This window comes from Symphalangus syndactylus, chromosome 17, assembly GCF_028878055.3.
Source record: "Symphalangus syndactylus isolate Jambi chromosome 17, NHGRI_mSymSyn1-v2.1_pri, whole genome shotgun sequence".
In the NCBI taxonomy this organism is placed as follows: domain Eukaryota; kingdom Metazoa; phylum Chordata; class Mammalia; order Primates; family Hylobatidae; genus Symphalangus; species Symphalangus syndactylus.
Window position 1 is genome coordinate 81,119,334 of NC_072439.2, and position 22,791 is coordinate 81,142,124.

At 40.4% G+C, this 22,791-nt stretch overlaps 1 protein-coding gene across 3 annotated transcripts in view; it reads right to left on the reverse strand.

The window, feature by feature from the left end:
• GNB4 (G protein subunit beta 4) overlaps window positions 1–18,313 on the reverse strand; it is a 56,249-nt gene extending 37,936 nt beyond the window's left edge. The window contains exon 1 of one of the 3 annotated variants that reach the window (XM_063621832.1): window positions 17,947–18,313. The gene's annotated coding sequence lies outside the window, so the exon portion shown is untranslated. Of the gene's footprint in view, window positions 1–4,078; window positions 4,101–17,946 lie in introns of those variants that run through there. The other 2 variants (XM_063621834.1, XM_063621833.1) reach the window with 2 other exon arrangements.
• Window positions 18,314–22,791: the final 4,478 nt, after the last annotated feature.

Here is a 22,791-nt window from a genome sequence, read left to right on the forward strand (position 1 = left end):
CATCAAAAAATAAAACAGGTCACAGACTGAGAAAAGATAGTTCTAAGCTAAAATTCAAATAATGAATTAACATCTAGAATTTTTAAAGTAATTACTTCAAATGAATTATTAAAAAGACTAACAATCCAACAGGAAAATATGCAAAGATATGAACTGGCAAACCACAGCAGGAAAAGCTTCAGAGGACCATATACAAATGAAAAGACACTCAACCTCAGGAATCAGGGAAACGCAAATTAAAATAAGATAGAATTTCATGCCTATTAGATTAGTAACATTTTACGTCTCAACCAACGGTTGGCAAGGTTGTAGAAATGGGACATATTCAATGGGACAACTCTTGGGGAAGCAATTTGGCAACATCTAACAAAGGTGACAACACATATATCTTTCAACCTGACAAATCAATGCTGTTTCTGGATATTTAAGCCCTAAGGAATCTATAGTACATGTGCACAGGATTGAACAGTGTTCATACAGCACTACTTATAATAACAATAAACTGGAACACCAATGCCCACTGACAGGAGAACTGATCACTGTAGTGTTGTCACAGTGAATTATTATACAGCAGTGAAAACAAATGAACTACAGTTACATGCTACATAGAAGAATCTTAAAATAATATTGGAAAAAAAAAAGAAAATTCCAGGAGACACATACTGGCATTATAAAACTCAAAAAACAACTACAACTAAATGATACATTGCTTAAGAATGCACGCAATGGGCCAGGCACAGTGGCTCACACCTGTAATCCCAGCGCTTTAGGAGGCCGAGGTGGGAAGATCACTTGGGGCCAGGAGTTTGAGACCAACCTGCCAATGTGGTGAAACCCTGTCTCTACTAAAAATACAAAAATAAGCCAGATGTGGTGGTGTGTGCCTGTAGTCCCAGATACTTGGGAGGCTGAGGCATGAGAATCGCTTGAACTTGGGAGGCAGAGGTTGCAGTGAGCCAAGATCACACCACTCCACTCCAGCCTGGACAACAGAGCAAGACTCTGTCTCATAAAAAGAAAAGAAAAGAAAAAAAGAATGCACACAAGCTGGATGCAGCGGAGTGGTGGACGCCTGTAGTCCCAGCAACTCCAAAGGCCGAGGAAAGAGGATCGCTTGAACCCAGGAGTTCAAGGCTGCAGTGAGCTATGCCTGCACCACTGTACTCCAGCCTGGGCAGCAGAATGAGACCCTGTCTCTTAAAAATAAAAAAATAAAATAAGCAAGCAAACATAAATATATAAAAGTGAGTGCTATAGGAATCAAAGGTGAGTATATTTATAATTTATCCAACTCTTGTACCTGAAGTCCACTGGGAACAATAAAATAAATGAAATGGAATAAAATAAAAATAAAAAAGAAAATGAAGCTTAGGCAGGTTAAATAACTTGCTTAAGATAAGAGGCAGAGTTCACATCTGAATCCAGGCATATGACTCTGAAACCCAGGCTGTTTACCACTCTGCCATACGGCCTCTTTTCAAAGGGCATCTTAAGACCTCTTTGCTCAATCTAACGATCCTCCCTTCTTATTGAAACTTTATTCCTAAGGCTTTCATGAACCCATACTTCTCTGATTATCCTTGTACTTATTCCTTCTTTTTACCTTTGTGGGTCCTTCTCCTCCATTCATTTAAATATTGATTTATGTGTCCCAGGGTTCTATCTTCATCAAGCTAGTTAAGAAACTTCCCTCTTGGGAGGAAGCAAAGCTAAACAGGAATATGAGATACACACACCATCTCTTTCTTTTACAAAAAAAAAAAAAAAAAAATCAGAAGGGGACAATGTAATCATCCAAGAATTTCAACCAATAGTGATTTTTGCTCAAGATCACAGAGGAGCTGCTTATCACAATCTTCAAAGTGGCATTAACATCGCTGACTAAGGCAATTTTAAACTAATAACTAAATAGAAATTGTTTCATAAACACAGTGCTCTTATTTTGTTACTGTAACTTCTTGACTAAACAGTTTCAACATCAATATTTGATTCATTTAACACATTTTAAATAACTATCACATAGTGAAAGCATTGTTGAGCAGAAAGCAGCATATCAGTTATGTTTTAAGAGTTCAGCTGTACCAGTTACAAATATCAAAAGATACTAATGAGCCATTGTATCCAAGCCAATTTGTTAAATAAATGGAAAAAAATACACTTGCATAATTCAAATGGCCTTCTCACTCCATGTCTTAGAATGTCCACAGAACTTTTACTGAAGCAAGGCATTATGCAGGCTGTACAATTATACTGCTGTGGTAATGAACACATTTTAATCTGTACAAGACAAGAAAATACAACTATTTCTTAGCTACTAAGTTTCATACCAATCACGAAAGCTCATATAAGCCTAAAAAATGTTATTTTAAATTGTACTTTAAAAATGTAAGTATACACCGGATGCAGTGGCTCACGCCTGTAATCTCAGCACTTTGGGAGGCCAAGGCGGGCGGATCACCTGAGGTCGGGAGCTCAAGACCAGCCTGACCAACATGGAGAAACCCCATCTCTACTAAAAATACAAAATTAGCTGGGGGCATGCCTATAATCCCAGCTACTCGGGAGGCTGAGGCAGGAGAATCGCTTGAATCCAGGAGGCGGAGGTTGCAGTGAGCCGAGATCATGCCATTGCACTCCAGCCTGGGCAATGAGAGTGAAACTCCATCTCAAAATAACATAACATAACGTAACATAACATAACATAAATAAAATAAAATAAATAAAATAATAAAATAAAATAAAAATAAAATAAAATGAATAAAATAAAAATGTAAGTATAAACTACTTTTGCTTCTCTAAAAGTCAATTCATAATTTTAAATTTTTATTAATTTTCTAGTATTCTACTTTTTGCAATACAAATTTACATTTCTTATACTTTATAAAATAATTTTTAAAAACCATAATTAATCAGGTACAATATTTAAAGCTTTTATGATTTTTTTTAACCAAGAAATTTTAAAACACACATGCCCACCCACCCCAAGTATTCCATACACAGACATCTCCACGTGGCTTTCTTTCTCAGGAAGTTAGTCAAAACCGTACAGCTGCATGGGGCAAGTGGATAAGAGAGGAAAATAGAAGTTGCAGATGCTGAAATTGTAGCATACAGCATTAACTTTTGGTTTTTTATCTTGTTTTTTGTTTTGCTACCAAGTTACTCATTACACTGAGCATTTTTAAGTATCCCTAAGGTAAAACAATTCAACCTCTTGTGAACTGAAGGCAGGCTGTTTCGTGTTCCAGGAAATAAATAAGGCACTGATCTCCAGTCTATTTCCCTTCACCTAACTGTTATGTCCTGGTAGGGTTTATTCTCTCACCAAATATTTACTGAATGTGCCAGGATCTGGGGTTACATATGAATAAAACTTAGGCTCAGGTCTCAAGGAGTTTACAGTCTAAAAGGGAAGACAGACATAGAAATACATACACACATAGGCCCATAATCCATTACCCTAAACCCTAGGGCCAGATATATTTCAGAATTTGGAAGTTTCTAGGTTTTAGAAAGGTATGTTCATTGTATTGGCATAACACCCATCAGACCCCAGAGCAGCACCCACAGACTCAAGAATTAAAATTTCTGAAGCAAAATGTAAAGCATGTTATACGAGGTAGGAAAAAAACAGACTAAGAACCTATAACCCCAGCACTTTGGGAGGCCGAGACAGGCGGATCACTTGAGGCCAGGAGTTCAAGACCAGCCTGGCCAACATGGTGAAACCCCATCTCTACTAAAAATACAAAAATCTGCCGGGCATGGTGGTGTGAGCCTGTAGTCCCAGCTACTCGGGAAGCTGAGGCCTAAGAATCGCTTGGACCTGGGAGGCGGAGGTTGCAGCAAGTGGAAGATTGCACCACTGCACTCCTGACTGGCAACAGAGCAAGTCTGTCTCAAAAAAACAAAAACAGACTAACCAATAGCTTCATGTTGTTATAGTTCAGGTCACACTGTGCCACCAAATGAGTTCAGGTCATATAAGGTTTTGCCACTAAATTATTTATGAAAAGGAAAAAAAAAACCCTGTAGTTTTCAAGAGTATTTGGTGTTTCTAAATTGTTAGGAGACTGACCTGTAATACACATGAGGAGGACTGCCTGGCACAAAGGCAGGATAGGCCAGGTGCAGTGGCTCATGCCCATAATCCCAGCACTTTGGGAGGCTGAGGTGGGCAGATCACTTGAGGCCAGGAGTTCAAGACCAGCCTGGGCTACATGGCAGATATCCATCTCTACAGAAAAAAAAAAAAAAATTAAAAAATTACCCAGGTGTGGTGGCATTTGCCTGCAATCCCAGTGCTTTGGGAGGTCAAGGAGGGAAGATCACTCGAGCCCTGGAGGTCGAGGCTGCAGTGAGCTACAATTGTGCCACTGCACTCTAGCCTGGGCAACAGAGTGAGACCTCATCTCAAAAAAAAAAAAAAAAAAAAAAAAAAAAAAAAAAAAAAAAAACGGCAGGATTACCCCTGAACTTAAAAAGTACTAACTAGGAGTTAGCCAACCAAGAGATAACATTTACTGAGCATTTATTACGTGTATGTACACAACTCTGTGTAGTAACTATTTAGTTCTCAAAACAACTTCAGAAGGTAGGTACCAGTATCATTCCCATTCCACAGACGAGGAAACTTTACACATGGAGGTTACAGACCTTAGCCAAGTTCACACAACCTAATGGCGCCAGAGATGACTACTTACAGTGTGACCCCGGAAATTCTTTAACTACTCTAAGTCTCCATTCCTTCATCTGTGCAGTGGGGATCGCTACCCCTGTGGGATTGTTTTGAGAATTAAATAATACGCATTTTTTGATGTCTTTGGAAATTTAAGTTAATTTGGCCCAGCAGGAGGAATATACGAAGAAGCTATAACCATGAACACTACTCAGGCTAATATCTACAGTGATTAATCGACAGATCTAATACTATAGTGCTCTAAACAAAAATGGAAAAAGAAATGACCAGAAGGAAGTCCTTTCTTGGCCTTCGCACCTCAGTTATGCTTCAATTTAACTACTTCTTCCTCTACTGAACTCCTTAAGAAGCACTGGGGCAACTGTTGATAAAGGCTGTGTTTTATTTTCTGGGAGAGGACTAAAACAATCCATGAGCACTGTTCCGTTTGCAACAGGACTCTCATATTGAGGTAGAGGAGAGTGGTTTCAAAGGGAGAGAGAACAGGAAGAAAACAACCAATTATTTGAAGGGCTTTCTCCAACTACATCCACATGCTGAAGATTTAAATACTTGCCCCACCACATCAGCAGCACCTGACTCTGTGACCCATCCCCCCCCCCCCACCCTAAGGCCTTGACTCTTCAAGTGTGTAAGGACGGAACCAGGGTTGATAACCATTAATTTAACCAAACAGTTTCAATCTGTGGTTCTCAGAGTGTGGGGACCCGCAGCAGCAGCATCACGTAGAAACCTGTTAGAAATGCAAATTTATAAATCCCTTCCCAGGACTACAGACTTGGAAACCTTGAGGGCAGAGCCCAGCAATCTGTGTTTTAGCAAGTCTTCGTGGTGAGTCTGAAGCTCTCTAGAGTTTGAGATCCACTGGTCTAAGCTCTTATTTACACAAGCAGTTTAAGATCGTGTGACTGGAGGAAAGTTCAAGAACGTGTGTTCATGCATTAATCACTTCCTAAAAATCACTAAACTGGCACTTATATAATCTTCCTGATGAGATAAAACATCTAAATACTTACACATAAAGACATCTCTGAAAGGAAAATAAATCTTGGAACCCCAGACTCACTAAGCCTAAAGGAAAAGTCTAGCTGGGTCATGCAAACCTGCCTCCCATTTTGGCTCCTAAAAAAGATGGCTACAAAGATGAAAAGCTACACACCTCCCTCACACTTTGCCCACGAGGAAATCCTTGTGGGCCCTAAGATCTCTACCCTAAAGCGGTTCTGTTGAAGCTCACCATGGTGATGTGAATTGATAGCTTATCTTCACAGGTGTGGGGATATAGGACAGGACTCAAAAATCATCCCTCCACTCACCTGAGACAAATGTATATCTGATTGCTTCCTCTGCCCTATTTGTCTATGTTGTCTTATGTAAAAATGCAGATTCACTGATCGAGACAAAGGCATGAATGACTGTTTTCCACTACCCACTTCTCACATGAAAATTGTGTATTTCCCAATATCCTGCCCTTTCCCCTTTAAATACCGAAGCCCTCAAAATCATCTTCAGAGAAAGGCACAGACCTGTCTCCCAGGCAAACATCCTTTGGCAAATAAACCTCACAAAATGATTGAGACTTGCCTCAGATATTTTCTTTGACTTACACATTAAAACAAATATAGATTTTTTTTTTTTTTTTTTTTTTTTTTTGAGACAGAGTCTCGCTCTGTCGCCCAGGCTGGAGTGCAGTGGCGCAATCTCAGCTCACTGCAAGCTCCGCCTCCCGGGTTCACGCTATTCTCCTGCCTCAGCCTCTCCGAGTAGCTGGGACTACAGGCGCCCGCCACCACGCCCGGCTACTTTTTTTTTTTTTTGTAACAAATATAGATTTTAAAAAATTATTCGTGTTCTTAATTCATTTTAAAATAAAGCAAAATAACTTCCCATATCTGAATTATGATAAGATTTTGAATGTTTTTCTAAAGAATGGCTTCAGAAAGGGAAAAGAAGTTCCTATATAAATTGCAATTTTCTTAACACTCCCAACTTAAAATATTTGTACACAGAAATCAGTAACAATTAATTCCTTGACATAGTTCAGGTGTTAACTTCTCTTTCCTTGAGGGAAACGATGCATCAAACAGAACTGTGATTTTTGGGGGGCAGCTATACCTCCTTTGGTCTTACTTTACTCTTAAAGAAATATAAGAATGAAATAAATACCAAGGTCAGGAAGGACAGGCTCAGTTAGGAACCAAGCTGTCTTCTTTTATCTTGAAATGTTCATGCTACCTAAAAATAAAGACACTTGAGACATTTTTTTAAAAGTTAAGACTTAAATGGATTAATCTTTGTTAAAGCAGCAAAGTACATGAGAAAATACCAAGAAAATAGTGTTTCATGTATTTTGGGAATTAAAAAGGGACTTAGATTCTGAAATGCAGGCTGACTTTTACATGTTTTATTACTTTTTTTTAAAGAACTTGTGATTACGTTTTCTGAACAAGGCACAATGTGATCAGTTGATATAGGCACAAATTGATCAAGAAGAAAAACAAGTTCTTTCTCCACGTATCATAAATGGATCTATTTGGGGTGAACACAGTTAATAATTAGGGGTTATGACACTGAACAGGATATGTTATCAATGCAGAATCTAAACAGGGATGGTAAATTCCATTAGTAAAATTTCATGCATAAAAATAAAAAATGAATAGGAATTCATGGAATTAAAACCTAATGCAGAGTACATGTCTTAAGTATAGTGTTGATATGTTTCTATTCTTTCAGTGTATTTATTTAAAATTCATATATATATATATATATATATATATAGAGAGAGAGAGAGAGAGAGAGAGAGAGATACAATAGCAGCTTTAAATAAGTTTAAATTCTTTTCCAGTCAACATTTTGGGAAAGTTTTCAAAAGGATTTTCTTCTGCATTGTTCCTATTATTTTCACCTGCACTCCTAAAAGTATGTAAGAAATGAGTATTACTCTGACCTACTGTCAATCTAAATCATCATGTGATTCCTTCTTCCACTCAACAAACATGTATTTAACACCTACCCTGTGCTAGGCACAAAAACCCACCCCATCAGAAACATTCATCCATTGGAAAAACAGCTAAGTAACAATACAGCCATGCATCACTTAACGATGGGAATATGCTCTGAGAAACACGTCCTTAGGCAATTTCATCTCTGTGCAAACGTCATAGGGTGTCCTTACACACACCTAGATGGTACTGCCTACTATACACCTAGGCTCTATAGCATATAGCCTATTGCTCCTGGGCTACTAACCTGTACTGCATACTCAATACTGCGGGCAATTTTAACACCATGGTAAATATTTGTGTATCTAAACATATCTAAATATAGAAAAGACAGTAAAAACATGGTATAGCCGGGCAGGGTGGCTCATGCCTGTAATTCCAGCACTTTGGGAGGCCAAGGAAGGTGGACCACCTGCGGTCAGGAGTTCGAGACCAGCTTGGCCAACATGGTGAAACCCTGTCTCTACTAAAAATACAAAAACAAAAATTAACCAGGCTGGGTGGCTGGCACCTGTAATCCCAGCTACTTGGGAGGCCGAGGCAGGAGAATCGTTTGAACCCGGGAGGCAGAGGTTGCAGTGAGCCAAAATCGCACTACTGCACTCCAGCCTGGGTGATAGAGTGAGACTCCGTCTCAAAAAAAAAAAAGATATTATTATCTTATGGGACCATCATCCTACATACAGTCCACTCATTGACTGAAACATCATTTCTTTTTTTGAGACGGAGTTTCACTCTTGTTGCCCAGGCTGGAGTGCAGTGGCACATGATCTCAGTTCACTGCAAACTCCACCTCCTGGGTTCAAGCGATTCTCCTGCCTCAGCCTTCCGAGTAGCTGAGATTACAGGTGCCCACCACCACGCCTGGCTAATTTTTGTATTTTAGTAGAGACAGGGTTTCACCATGTTGGTCAAGCTGGTCTCGAACTCCTGACCTTAGGTGATCCACCTGTCTTGGCCTCCCAAAGTGCTGGGATTACAGGCGTGAGCCCCCAAGCCCTGCCGACTGAAACATCGTTATGGGGCTCATCACTATAATCATATTAGAGTGTAAATGCTATGACAGAACTTGTATTTAAAGTATTACATCATTGAAACCAAATGTTTATGAGAATGTGGCTAAACTCAACATACTAAGGATTTCTCTTAAATTTTACACAATACGTTTTGAAACTATTGTCCATGAATTCACTGAACCCATTTTTAGTAGGCTTATATTTTCACCTGTACTACTTTTTAAAGTAACAAGTTCTATAAATTTACTGTCAGCTCTGTAAAATAGCAGGGCATTTCCTTTTACTTAGTCCTAAAACTACCTTGGAGCCTCTTGGTTTTAGTACTCTAAGATTTTGTGAAGTAAACATTAGAAGCATAAATGATGATGATGTCAATTTAAAGTCATACACTTAGCCTGTCTTTCCTCACATGACCTACTCAAGCATTATCATCTCTTGGATTTTTTATACAACCACATGGAGTTATCTCTGTGTTACCAAGTCACACAGTCCTATGTCACTTTTTTTTTTTAAGAGATGGGGTCTTGTTCTGTCACCCAGGTTAAAGCACAGTGGCACTGCCATCCTTGCTCACCACTGCAGCCTTGAACCCAGTGGCTCAAACGATCTCCGACCTCAGCCCACCAAGTTGCTGGAACTACAGGTATGCACCACCATGCCAAGCTAATTAAAAACAAAATTGTTTTTTAGAGATGGGGTCCTTACTGTGTTGCCTAGGCTTGTCTTGACATCCTGAGCTCAGGCTGTCTTCCCACCTCAGCCTCCTGAGTAGCTGGGATGAAAGGTGTGATCCACCACACCTGGCAGTTTTGTATCACTTTAAAGTCACATAACTTGCTTTTGTTTTACCAGAAACAACCCTTTAAATTTACCAGACTTGGTTATGTATTATTTTTGGTTACATACAAAAATTTTAAAACTCAATCCCACCATTAAAGGGTTAGAATATGACAACTGGGGATATCAGAATTTCATCCGACAAATGTTTATGAGTGCCTCACAAGCATTACCATCTAGCTTATTTGCTAACTCCGCTTCATAGGACAAAATGTAACTTATGCAATTACCATAGTCATGGAAAGGTAGCTACAATTCCTTATGTTCATAGCTTCAATAAAAGTAAAATATCTTATGGCTAGGCACAGTGGCTCATGCCTGTAATACCAGCACTTTGAGAGGCTGAGGCAGTTGGATCATCTGAGGTCAGGAGTTCGAGACCAGCCTGGCCAACATGGTGAAACCCCATCTCTACTAAAAATACAAAAATTAGCCAGGTGTGGTGGTGCACGCCTGTAATGCCAGCTACTTGGGAGGCTGAGGCATGAGAATCTTTTGAGCCTGGGAGAAAGAGGTTGCAGTGAGCCGAGATCTCACCATTATACTCCAGCCTGGGTGACTGAGTGAGACGTCTCAAAAAAAAAAGGTAAAATGTCATAAAGTTACCAATAATAAGTAGAAATAGAATACAGCATCCAGTGTCTTTCACTATAGATTTCATTTTTCTTAACAAAGCCATAATGCCTACCTATAAGATAAAATTTTACAGGTTTTAGTTAACAAGCAAGTGTACTTACGGTGATACTGTTCTGAGATGAGCAGATATCCATCTCTGCTACCTCAGGATCACACTTCATTTGCCAATTACTGTCTCAGGTTTAGATTAGCAGCTAATTAATAACTCAAGTTATTTGGGATTCCATCCCATCCCCAATTCTCTACCCCTACCACTAACGTTCTCAGAATCTATCATTCAAAGGGTCTTATCTCTACCATGCAGTCTGAATAGAATACTCATTTTTAGTTACATATAGTCACATTTAGTTTTGTTCTACTGCTGATTTTCCTATTGATGTTTTTATCCTACAACACTCACTATCACATATACCAAGACTGCTCTTCAACACCTTAAGAGAACACACAATCCCCCCGATTCTTCAGCATCCTCTCATAATCTGTCTAGTCAACATTTCTAAAACCTTTGCAAAGATATTTTGCATTAAAAGGTGAGTCAACACGTAAACATGAATGAAATTTACATACTAACGTATCTCTACCTTCTTTATGTCTTACAGCAAGGAGGAGTCTTTGTGGTTTTTTCATTTTTTCCCCCCAAAGAGTTTCCCTGGTGATATATTCAATAATTAATGAACCAAATGAAATCTCTTGTTCATAAATTTTAATTCCCATAGTAAGGTTAATATAAACCGTGAAAACTAATATCTAAGTTTAAAATTTTTAAATACTAAGTTTTTTTTGTTTTTTAGACCACATGGCAAGGAGATCACATTTTTCAGGGTGGTTTTTTTTTTGTTTTTTTAACCTCTCAACAGCTTCCCTAGAGCCCATTTAATAAGTAATGCAGATAACTAAGATCCCTTGTTGACAAATTTCAATTTCCTCAAGTAATTAACTGCCTATCATGTTCCATTTAAATACACAAAATTTCGCCGGCATGGTGGCATGCACCTATAGTCGAGCTACTTAAGAGGCTGAGATGGGAGGATTGCTTGAGCCTGGGAAGCCAAGGCTGCAGTGAGCCATGATCATACCACTGCACTCCAGTCTGGGTGACAGAGAGAGACTCTGTCTCAAGAAGTACATACGTACATACATACATACATACATACATAATTTAATTTGCAGAATTCTAGAATGTCTTAAATTATTTCCTTTTAAAAACTAGCCACCGTAAGCCTTTTTAACTATCCTAAACACAATGTATATAATTTACGTCACCTGCCAATTAGACATAAAACCTCATTCAGCTTAAGCTGCCTTACTGGGTTTTTAGTTTCACGTTACCAAGTAGTTAATGACCAATTTTCATATTTTAAAAGATCTCTGGGTAAAGGTGTTTAGTTGAAAAACTGAATATAAAAATAAGGAGAAAAAAACTGAGTCAAGCCATTGCTAAGTGTTGCCATTAAAAAAAAAATTAAAAATCCTATATAAGAGCCTAGCAATTATTAGCTCTTTGAGTATAGGGGCCATTGTCCTCATCTTGTCCCTCCCAAAGCAGGATTCTCTCTTTTTTCAGCTACAGAGAAATTGATAGAATCTGTTCCATAGAGAAAGTAGATTTCATCAATTTCTCCACAGCTGAAAATTCATGACAAGCTAAAAGTAAGAGAATACAAACAGTAAGGCTTCTAAAAAGAGTACTTTATACATTTTTTTCCTTTCTTTTTTTAAGACAGGGTCTCCTCTGTCACCCAGGCTAGAGTGCAGTGGCATGATCATAGTTGACTGCAACCTCTGCCTCCTGGGCTCGATCAATCTTCCTACCCTAGCCTTCTAAGTAGCTGGAACTACAAGCGTACACCACCACGCTTGGCTAATTTTTATATTTTTTTGTAGAGATGGGGTTTCACCATGTTGCCCAGGCTGGTCTTGAACTCCTGGGCTCAAGTGATCTGCCTGTCTCAGCCTCCCAAAGCACTGGGATTACAGGCGTGAGTCACTGCAACTGGCCAACACTTTTGAATAGGTAAGAATTAATGTTTAAGGATATTCATTAACCAACTGTATATATGACAAAAAAATAAAAATATAAATAGGAGAGTAGATATGATGCATTCATACAATGAAATATTATGCAGCTATTAAGAAAACAGTGTTAATGCTCTGACTTGCAAAGATACTAAGAATAATGATACCTTCTGAGCGAATTCTCTTTTAGAGGGTTCCTACTGCAAGTTAAGATAAGCATCTCGGTGGGAGTTTGTCCTTACCCAGTAAGGTATACTAAATTTCCTTTGTAATAACTATACAGTATATGAACAAACCCTGCTAAAGCCAAAAGTGGAGGAACAATTAAGCTGTTACTGCCATAAATATTAAATATATACACTAAGAGAAACTTTATATTATTTTAGCAAGTCAGTAGCATCTGAGTGTAGAAACATTTCATGTGATTTCTATTTCAAAAAAGATAAAATAACACACCTTTCAGCAATTCTGGAAGAAAAGGCTCTCTATAAACATACTGGAAAATGGAACTGAGGAACACACACTGTGAACTTACCAAGCATTTTTCTGTCTATAACTATTGCTCCAAAGGAAATTCTCCGGTCCCTGTACCATCCACAAGACCTTGGCACAAAGGTGGTAGTGAAGCATGATGATTTAGGGGACTGTCTCTGGTCCTCCACTGCTGGAGTTTGAACACTGGCTTCACCACTTGTGTACGTTAACCGACACATGGTAAAGTCAATAAAGGTTCACTGAAATTATTACTACGGTTGAGAGAGGTCTTTGAACTAAAGATGGAAAAATATTAAAATACTTCAAGGGACAGAAGTATATTTAAGCAGGAATTCTTTTAAGTGATTCAAACATTTTGGGTGTGCTCAATAGGTTATTTTTTCATCCTAAGCCACATATCTCTTCAAATCTGTGGCTCATTTTCTTTTCATTCTTTCTAATCTTATTATAATTATTCAAGAGGCTTAACTACAATTAAAATTTTCAAATCTATTTTTTTAAGTTAATTATCCAGTTTGTGATCTAGGTTCTTGCATTTTAGTTTCTTCTTGACCTATTCTACTCACTTGCCGCTTATTATCATCACTCCACCAGAGGGCATACAAAAGAAAGGTGATAACGTGAAACACTCAAAGTTGATAACTTGTTAGCTTTCAGAGAAGCTTTAGCAGCATCACCAAACACCTTACATAGCACGAATGCTGTAAGATTCTCTGGAAACTGTCTTCTCCATTTGAAACGGCATTAGCTAAGATACAGCAAATATTAATTCATTCCTTCATTCAACAAATATCTGAGTCCCGACCACGTGCCAAACATATTCCAGGCTCTAGAGATTCGGTAGTAAACAAAACAAAACTTCCCATTGCCACAGTGCTTTGTTCTGTATCTGTCTAGGAGATAAGTAATAAAGCACATCAATAACATAATTTTAAGTACACCTAAGTCGTATGCAAGAAAAAAACTGCGAGAACTTCAAGAGGTTAGAGGGTGAGGAGGAAGGCTATTTTCAAATAAATTAAGTAAGGACTGAATGAAATGAGAGCATGAGCCACGTCTTCATTGGGAGAAAGCATTCCAGGCAGAACAGCAAGCAAAGGCCCAGGCAGAAACTAACCTGGACCTACAGCAGTGACGATGGCGAGGCTGGAAGAGAGTGAGCAGGGCAGAGAGCAGCAGATGAGACTAGAAGGGTGTGCCAGAGCCCAGTCACAGTCTCTTGATCATGGTAAAAAAAAAAAAAAAAAAAAATCCTGATTTTTTTTTCAGATGGGGTCTCACTCTATTGCCCAGGCACAAACATGGCTCACTGCAGCTTTGACCTCCTGGACTCAAGCAACCTTCCCGCCTCAGACTCCCATGTAGCTGAGACCACAAACATGCACCACAATGCCTAGCTAAAACGTTTTTATCTAACAATAATGGGTTCTGATGACTGAGATATAACCTGCTTTGATTTACCTCTTTTAAAGTTCATGCTGGCTGGTGGGAGACAGAGTGTATGGAAGCTGACAAACCAGTTGGGGGGCTCCTGCAGTCATCCAGGCCAGGGAAGAATACAGTTTGACACAAGGGTAGTGGTGGCAGTGTAGGTGATAGGAATGGTCAAATTAGCTATTTAAAAAAGATGGTCCAATCTGCAGTGATTTTGAAGGTAGGGCCCATAATACTTGCTGTTGAAGGAATAGATTTAGGATGAGTGAAACAGGGGAAGGAGGGTAACTTAGAATTTTTAGCCTGAGCAACTGGTGGATGGTGGTACGATTTACTGAGATGGAGAAGAATGAGAAACTGTAGCCAATGAGGCAGGATGAAAATCAGAAAGAGCGGTGTCCCAGAATCCAAGGGGAAAAGACATTTTGATAAGGAAGGAGTTATCTGTTGCCTGCGTCAAATGTGGCTGAAGATCCAGTTTGGCAAAACTGACATCCCTGGTGACCTGGAGAAGAATTGTTTCATGGAGTAGGAGGGATAATGTCTCTCTGAAGCGGGTTCAGAAGAAGATGGCAGATAAGGAGTAGAGACAGCCTACATGGAGTCTTTCAAAGATTTTCTTTTTGAAGCAAAGCTGCATCGTTATTGAAGTTTTATTTTTAACTTTTCATTTCTCCCAGTGGTGGGATTACAGGTGTGAGCCACCGCGCCCGGCCTGTTTCATATTTTTATTTCTCTTCTTCCACATTGAAAACCCCAGTTCCCAAAATATCAATGAATTTACTCATTTGCTCAATCCTATAACGCACACAAAATAGTTTCAGAATTGCTACACCTCTACCATACAAATAATAGACCACTACACAGAGTTCAAGATTATTTTTTCAGTTCTTTAATCTTTAATCCTGTGCTCAAAACTTACTTGGGTTGTTTTTTTTTTTCCTTCTGGGAGTTTACATTATTCACAGAAATACACGGTTTGTTGTTGCTGTTTGTATTGTTTTGGAGTCCCACTCTCCACATCTTGTTAACTTTATTTTTGAACATAAAAAAGACTAACAGTTTCCAAAACTCAAAACTATACAAAAAAGTATATTCAGAACAAGGCCATTCCTTCTGCTGTTCCCATTTACTCAGTTCCTACCCAGTGCCTGTAGGTAACTAATTAGTTTCTGGTTATGGCTCCTGTATTTATTTTTTGTTCTGTCAAAAAACTACGCTTCCTCAAGGTGAGGTAGAGAGATGAGGCAGGGCCAGACGCCGTGGCTCACGCCTGTAATCCTAACACTTTGGGAGGCTGAGGTGGGTGGATCGCTTGAGCCCAAGAGTTCAAGACCAGCCTGGGCAACACAGTGAGATCCCGCTTCTATTTATAAAAATAAATAAATAAAAAGAAATGAGGCAGTCACTGAAGCAGAACACTGGATCAAGAAACAATTTTATTTTAAAATGGTAGACTGTACAATAATGTAAATGATTCTGTAGTAACTGACAAATTGAAGGCGCAGGAGAGAGTATGATAAATTGCAGAGGGAAATATCTATCAAAATACCCTCTAGTTTAATTTGAGGGATATCAAAGGGTTTCATACCCCAAAATAGATTGCCTTCCTGTTTGTAATCTTCCAAATTAGTTATAACTCTATCTCTAGAGAACCCACATTAAAATGGAGTTATTATTTTATCACGATAATTAAGCCATCACTACCTATTAATATCAATAGGATACACTGTGCCCTGGCAAAAGGGAGGGTTTGAACTTGGAACAAGGCATTTAACTAGGAGTAGAGTGGTGAGAAGAGAATGGCTGATGTGAGGAGCTGTATAAAAACATGGGACAGACAATAATGATCATGCTGGAAAAACAAACATGTTTCTGGCATGTCTTGGATATTTTACACACATGCTAATGAGTAATTGAGGGTCACTCCTCATGCCCTCGTACTAAGTTAATATGGCTCAGGGGAAAGAACATTGACTTTGGAAACAGAGGGGTCTTGCTTCGATTCCCAGTTGAGTTACTTAACGCCTACATGACCACTGCCAAATTACTTAAAACCTCACAGACAATTTCCTTACCTGTGGAAGTAGATAACGGTGTTACTGTGAGATATAAGTAGAATAACTTGCAGCACTGCCCAGCCCAGAAGAGATATTTTAATAAATAAGTCCATAACAGATGCAGATTAAAAGAGTCAGCAAGGTAAAGAAACTGATGATAGAGCCAGCTGACTTCAATAACACGCCTAAGAGAAATCACACCATCTCAGGCAGTATTTGGTAAGGGCAGAAAAATGTCCAACACTTAATTCCAATTCTTAATTTTCAAATTGCCCCACAGTCTAATTTTTAAAGTGTAAAGGTATGTGCTGACATACTTACATGCCAATTGTTTAAAAGAAACAATTCTACAGGTTAACAAAGGCCAGTGACTCGAAATAACTTCCTAAACAACGTTTATGGGCCCATAAAGAGTTGAACCAACCTAAAATATCACAAGCTGTATTAATCAGTTTCATAAATGTATATACAGAGGGTTGACAACGTTCAATAAGATGATATTTCAAAAGTTTCTATTTCAGTTTCAAATTCATCTGCAAACCAAAATGCAACATGGAAAATCTTAAAATGTTTTTAAGCCACATACTGAAACATACAGTAAATTTTCAGAGCCTAGGATCAGTAGTAAACCAAAAGGCCCACACTGAAGAGTATTAAAATGAACAATGGCAGAGACTCAAAGCACACAATTTTAAATGCACCTAATCAGCCCGTTTTCCTCTCCGACTAGAAATGACTTCCCTCCCAACTTAAGTAGCGTGTGTTCTATCTCTGTCCTAGAAGATGTACTTAATGGTCATAAACTCTGTTTGCAACACTGAGACGGACTGATAATAAAAGTTCTAATCAACAATTAAATTTTGAACGTTTTAAGAAAACTTCCCGCTAATCCACACGCCAAGCTACTTTGTCGGTGGCCAAGAGGGAGGAAGATGCATCCTCATCCTTTATGGAAAGAGAAAGGGAAGGAGTGGGAGAAAAGGGAACACAAGGAGACGCAAAATAACAAAGTATTGCTTGTATAAACAAATGAAAGCCTGGTTTTAAACTTTTGAAAATTCAATGTTCCCTTAGCGAATAGCAATACATATCAAAGTATATAGCAATCATCTGTGTTCTGAAGCAGAAAAGGGTGGAGAGAAAAGGAAAACACTTTTTATTGTAGTGAACTCACAAGTATTCAAAATTCATTAATCCCCTCCCATCCCCAAACTCTGGACATTATATCATTTCCAAAATAAATCTGAAACAAAATCACTGGACTAATTTTGGACTCAGCGTAGAACTTTTATGAGTCTTCCCAGCGCTCTCCACCCAACAGCCCTCCTGGGCAGTCCCGAATACCCGCTATTTTGGGGGCACGCACGGGCTTGTGCTCTGAGTTCCTGGGAGGAGGCCTTGGGGAGTGACGAGAAACCCGGGGGAGTCTGGAGGACTTGGACCGCCGACCGTTCCTCGCTGCCCGGGGCGAGCGGTCTGGACCGCCCGGGAAGTGCCTGCGCCAGCAGTCGTGGGGCCGGTTCCCGCGCGGCAGCGGAGCGCCACACAGGCGCGCCCTCCCCCTCCCTCCCGGGCAGCGTCCGCCGCCCGAGCCCTCAGTCCCGGAGCCAGGAGAGACCCGCCCCACCCCGCGCCGTCACCCGCGCCCCGTTCCGCAGGGGTGGCTCGCGGCGCCCCACGTCCCTGCGAGAAGCCCGGGATCGCTTCGCGGGGCGCACCGACGAGCCGCCGCTCGCGAGCTCGCCGCCTACCTGGAGGGAGCTCGAGCCCGCGTCGACCGCGCGCTGCCGGGGTCCGCTGGGCGCTCAGCAGCCCCTGGAGCGCGAAGCCGGCGTGGAGAGCTCAGCACACCGCCGAGACCAGAGCCGCCGGCCACACCCAGTCCCGCACCTCCCAGCAGCCAACTCCCCGGCGCGCCGGAGCCGGGGCGGGGACGTGGCTGGAGGCGCGAGGCGCGAGGCGCGAGGCACGAGGCGCGCGGGCCCGGCGGGGACGTGCGGGGGCGCGCAGACCCTCGGAACGCGCGCAGCCCGGGCGGGGGGCGAAGGGAGCGGGCGCCGCGCGCAGCTTCTGCTTCCTATTTTCTCTCTCGTTTCCTGCCAGAAGGAGAAGAAAAACATTCATTCCCGGGCAGTTTCGTTTTCTTGTTGGTGTGGCGGCGGGGCACGCTGCTAAGTAGCGCCCGTCTAAGTGGCGTGGCCAGTTTCCTTTCCGGCGCTGACAGGCGCCAGTTTGCTTGTTAGCAGGCTCGAAGGGCAGAGCTAGAAGACCCCAAAGGTCCCATTTAGGTTTCCCATTCTGGAATTCTAAATGTCAGAAAGTAAACGGAAGCCCAGAGTTGCACAACCTTGCGTTGCAGTCCCGGCTCTACCATCACTAGTTGTAGGACCGTGTACCGTCTCGGGCCTAAGTTTCGTCATCGCCAAAATAAAGATACTGATACCTGCCTCATAAAGGTGCTAAGCATATTAAATGAAGTGATGTTTGCACGAAGCTTGCCTCCAAATAAATGGCCAATACTTGGAAGTTATTTTTGCTATTGTCATTGATAAAACTGGAAGGCCTTCCAGATATCCCTGCCAAGTCGCTCTTCTCTGCATGAGTTAAACACCACATGCATCTCAATCGAATTTTTTTTTTTTTTTTCACATTTATCTGGGTGTTTTATGTTTAAAATGTCATAAAATAAATGCATCTACCAATTTGCTTCCTCTGAAGTCAGTACCGCCTGGGAGCATTTTTCCTCTCCCCACCCCCATTTTTCTTCTGAGTTAATTCCAGTTTGACAGACTGTTGCTATAGCATTCCTTCTCTGACGTCAAACAATTTAAAGAAACAGCCCTGGGTAGCGAAAACTGCAGTGGAGTTCTCTGTGGAGTTTCTGTGCCGGAGAAAGGTTCGAACAATATCATCAGCTAACTTTAACACCCCCTCAGCCTTCCAATCCTCCTTCTCTAGCTGCTTCCCACTATCACCTGGAATAAATCTATTAGTCCCTTGAAAGAGGTGATGCCATGATAAGCACACCCTGTTTGTGACTGTGGGGAAAATGTAACCGTTCTGTATAAAAGCCAGGCCATGACAAAAATAGAAGCAGCTGTTTCTATTTTCTTTAACCACAGATAAAGAAACTGTGGATAATTTTTCCCCCCAAATTTTCATTTTTACTAATAGTAGGAGCATTTTTCCATTAAGAAGAAAGAAGAGAAATGCCAAATATTCTGCATATCAGAGTGTCAGAAGAGCTAGTTGGGACATGAGTGTTTTGCATCTGTAACTATTTATGTTTTAATGATTAAATCTTGAGTTTTATCATTGTCGTTTTTAGGAGGAAGCAAAGGGAAATTGTTAAAAGAGTGCCTATTATGGACCACGCTCTCTGCTTTCTTATAATGTACTTAATCCTCATAATTACCTTGAAGTGTGAATTTTATCCCCATTTTACAGATAAGCAAACTGATGCCCTGGTAAGATTAATTTATCGGAGTCACGAAGGTACTGGCAGAGCCTTGCATGACATCAGATTGGATCAATTCCAAAGCCCACATTTTTTCTTTTTCTTTTTTTTTTTTTTTTTGAGATGGAGTCACTGTGCAGTGGTGTGATGTCAGCTCACTGCAACCTCCACCTCCAGGATTCAAGCGATTCTTGTGTCTCAGCCTCCCAAGTCTGGGATTACAGGCACGAGCCACCATGCCCGGCTGATTTTTTGTATTTTTAGTAGAGACGGGGTTTCACCGTGTTGACCAGGCTGGTCTCAAATCTGCTGACCTCAGGTGATCCGCCCATTTCGGCCTCCCAAAGTGCTGGGATTACAGGCGTGAGCCATGGATCCCGGCCCCATATTCATTCTTTAGATTCTTTTCTGCCTTGTTCCTGTGCACTAGCATTTACCAGATGTTATAAAGCTTTGAGAGGTGGTTGTTGAGTTAAGATTATTTGTTGAAAAAACAAGTTGCTGGTATTTAGGAAAACACAGTGGGAAGCGATGAGATGGTCTATTCCAGAAAAGATTAGGGGAAATATAAATGAACAGCTCCTAAACATAAAATACAAAACCTGAAAAGATGTAACAAGAATTTGACTGTCTTTTGAAGAGTTTAAAAGAATGATAACGTCAATCTTCCTGAAAATTTCATGTAGACAAAGAAATTACTAGAAGAATAAAGTCCAAGTACAGAAAAAGGAAAGTTTAATTATTATCCAAACAAATCTACTTCCAAGAATATTGTATTCTGTTTTGCCATACTTGCTGCATATTTTTCTGGAAAAAAAAATTTACTTGTTAAAGGACAAGCCTATACTGAAAATCTGAAAGTGGAACTGATTAAAAGAATTTTATCATCAGGAATAATTTCATAAGGGCATAGTAATGCATCTAAGTGATCCAGCATTTCATAATTTTTCCAATGATAATGAAATCCACGAAGAATGAGAGAGACTGGGAAGGGAGGCAGAGAAAAAGGTGAAGGGGCATGCTATTAACATTTCTGATGCCTGCTGGTTTGTGTAGACAATTGTACAGATGTATCCTACTTCTAAGGATTAAGCTCCATGATCTTTTGTTTGGGTGCCACTGGCTGATCATTAGATTTCTAACTCATTAGGCCCATGTTCTCAAATCCTACTCTATTAAGAGAGCATGGTGGGGTCCCTACCAGAGAACCTTTGAAGACAAAATCCTTGTCCATTTCATCTTTGTGTCCGCCACAATGTTTAACAGAGCACCTTGCATTTGCTAGGGGCTCCACGAACAAATAAATGAGTGAATGCACTTGGCTGCTTGTTTTATGCAAATAACCTGCATACCTTACCCCATCCCACACGCTAGTTAGAATCATAGGAGGGGAGAAAGTGATCATTGTTTTTCTAGGAGTTTAGTTACAGTTTCTTTTGCAGGGTGTTTTGCTTCATATGATCAAGTTCAGAGAAGCTCTGCTCTTGGTCCTACATTGGATGAATCTGAATGCTGTACTCAGTGAGCTACCCTGCAATCCGTAGTGCCATAGGTTTGTATATCCTGCTTTTAAGTTTTACCCTAGAAATGGTCTATTTTTTTTTTTCTGAGCCTACCTTGCTCTCAGACGATGCCAAGCACACCGTGAAGAACAGAGCCATTAAAGTGTACAATATTTCAGTACCACCCTGTATGTGTTGTATGCATTCCAATTCTATTGTGTTTGAAATGAGGCCAAATTAAATACATACAACATCATAACTATAGTAACAGATTTTATTTCACCTACAAGTTATAAAATATTAAATGGAAATTATCTAACAGGATTTACAGCACAGTTCCCCAAGGACATGAGAAACAATTCTCTAGTAGATTCTGTAGGAAGTCAGTCTATGTGTGGTTTCAGACAGACATCCTTGATACAGAGTAGTCATGCCTAAAGCCTTCCTTCTTGCTCACACACAATGCATTTTCCATATCAAAGTACAGTTTGTACTTTGAGTCACCTTTGCTGTATTCCTCTGACACTCGTGATACAAATCAGTTACAGCTTTTGTATATTTCCACTCAGGTTCTCGTTAACCATGGGAATTTGGAATCTGTCATCCAAATGCATCCCAGTGACCTTAAGAGAGTGTCAATGATATCTGTCACAGGCATGGGAGAGGGAAGTAGAAGCATGCAGGCATATATCTGCTGCTCTATGTCCTGTCATTCAGGTCCCTGGAATCAGGGAATTCAGGGAAATCAGGGAATTCAGGTCCCCGGAAAGGGACATGGCAAAGTGAAAAAACAGTAAACTGCACATCAGAAGACTTGATTTAGAGCTTTGGCTCTGGTACTAAATATCTGTGTGATCTTAAGCAGATCTTACCCTGCCTGCATTGTCTTAATTATATAAAATGAAGGTGCTGAATTCTAATACAATTGACAAATAGACAAACATTGGTGCCATCTCTCAGACTATGTCCAGGGATGACTTCACTAATCAATCAGGGACTCTTGCCCTCTAAGCTTCATTCCATCCCAAGAACTCTTCTGAACACCACGTTTTCAAAAGGAACTCTGATCTGTTTCTGTTAAGTGAGTAAAAACATGAGTTTAAAAATGAGATGACATATTAGTTATCTATTGCTCTATTCAAGTCACCAAACTTAGTGGATTAGGACAACAACAATTATTTAATTTGTTCATGAATTTCCAACGTGGGCAGGGCTTGGCAGACGTGTTTTCTGTTCCATGCAGCCTCAGATAGTTTGACTCTTGCTAAGGTGGCACTCTCACATGGCTGGCAAGTTGGTGCTGGCTGCTAGCTGGAAGATCAGCCAGGTGTGTGGGCAGAAACTTCAGTTCCTTTTCACTTAGGCCTTTCCACGGGCTACTTGGAATTCCTCACATTAGAGTGGCTGGGTTCTAAGAGCAAGTGTTCCAAGAGAACAAGGAGGAAATGCATAGCGTTTTTATGACTTAGCCTCAGCAATCACATAGTGTTGCTTCCACTACACTATCCTCACTTGGTCTAGGCAGTCACAAATTCATGTGATAGGGACATAGAGCTTTTTTTTTAGACAAGATCTCGCTCCGTCACTGAGGATGGAGTGCAGTGGCGCAATCTCAGCTCATTGCACCCTCAGGTGAT